Raw genomic sequence first — 1,720 nt, 5'->3', positions numbered from 1 at the left:
TTCCTGACTTTAATAATGCAGAGCAAACTTGAACTAGGTGAATCAATCAAATCGAAGGCACTTAGCTACATCAATAACAAAGAGTTTGACTAATTGATTGAGAAGGGAGCATTTATCTCAATCTTGTTGGGTTATGGCTATAACAAAATAAGTATACCATCATTAATTAATAGTTAATGATAATAGTATGATACGATATTGAAAATAGTAGGAGGTAATCCATAACTTGGGTTACACAAAACTTGGGGTTAATGATGCTCAAGAGAAAGGACTATTGTTGTTTTTTGGATAATCACAGTCCTGCAAAGGTGGGTTAATTCACAAAAATAGGAAGGAGAGTGCACGAGTTGAAAGCAAAAAAAGGTAAACTTCCCGGAAAGCATCCTATAAGTCAATGAGACAACCCAATAGTTTTTTTTTTCACATGGCACATGGCCATTTGCACATCTCTTCATCCTTCTTATTAGCTTATGAAAAATTAAAGGGCACTTGAAGACTCTAAAGGGATCCTAATGAGAATTCATACCTTTGGCACAAGAGGAGGCTCACGTTCGGATAACTAAGAGGAAAGCTCACAAAAGGTTGGAGGTGCGAGAACCCTAGCCAAGCAATGTAGCCATTTAGCATCACTTACCGCATCTAGATGGCATGAATCCACACATAATGGAGTTTGTATAAAGAATATCTAAGCATGCCTTGGTCAATACAGGAGCACAATAATATGTAATTCATGAGTCGCGTAAATGGAACCATATGAGTTGCATAGCAAATCATGTCATAAGATGTCGAGCTATTTTAAACAAGAAGATTTATAAAACTAAATGATCTCATGATTTATATCTTCCTAGATGCAGAGTGGACACAAATTGTCATACTCAGGACACTATGGATGAAAACTTACAAAACATCTCTAGATTGGGATTTAAACCATCCTCAAATGCAAACTGTCCAAGGTGGGGGTTAACAATGTAAGTCATTGCATTGGATAGTACGCAAACTTGGTAGTCATCACCTCCACAAACACTATTCAAATCACCCTAAAAATAGTACACAAACTTGGTAGTCATCACCTCCACACACTATTCAAATCACCCTAAAAAGCGACCAAACAAAGAAGCATGAAGAGAACCAAGTAAAATTTGGCCTCCCAAGACCCAAATAAAAGGTAACCCAAAGCAACCATGGATACCTAAAGCAAAACTAGTGATCCACATTATAACTCCAGCTCCCACATTCCCATTGCACATGATGAAGTGGACTAAAGTATGTCACTCTCCAGCCTCTAGTATATCTTGTACTAAGCCAATATCCAAGGCACGTAGCCATCCACTACACTCTCCAACGAAATGTACGGCTTGCATCTATAAACCAAAACAACACTCCCTCCATAATTTAGTGGGCTTTAGATCTTAATTTCATGTTATCTAGCATGAGGTCTTGTTGTACGCTAACCTCATTGGGAAATTCCATTGGGCTTTATTTCAAGACCTTTCTATTGCACACCAGTGACTTTGCAATGCATTGACCATTTTTGAATGATAGGTCCACCTAGATGGCCTTGCATAGCCAAAACTTTTTACTCCCATGCATCGACGCTACCAATTAGTGTTGTCATGGTAGAGTTTCATTAGGTGGGGCAGGAGAAGGTCTAATATATCAAGCCATCAAATTGTTGCTTGGAAAAATAAGAGCTAAATAAGGGATACCTTAAACTTCATGT

Source organism: Adiantum capillus-veneris, chromosome 1, assembly GCF_014529385.1.
Source record: "Adiantum capillus-veneris isolate H3 chromosome 1, ASM1452938v2, whole genome shotgun sequence".
Classification (NCBI taxonomy): domain Eukaryota; kingdom Viridiplantae; phylum Streptophyta; class Polypodiopsida; order Polypodiales; family Pteridaceae; genus Adiantum; species Adiantum capillus-veneris.
The sequence above is the reverse complement of the archived record's forward strand: the minus strand, read 5'-3'. Positions refer to the sequence as shown.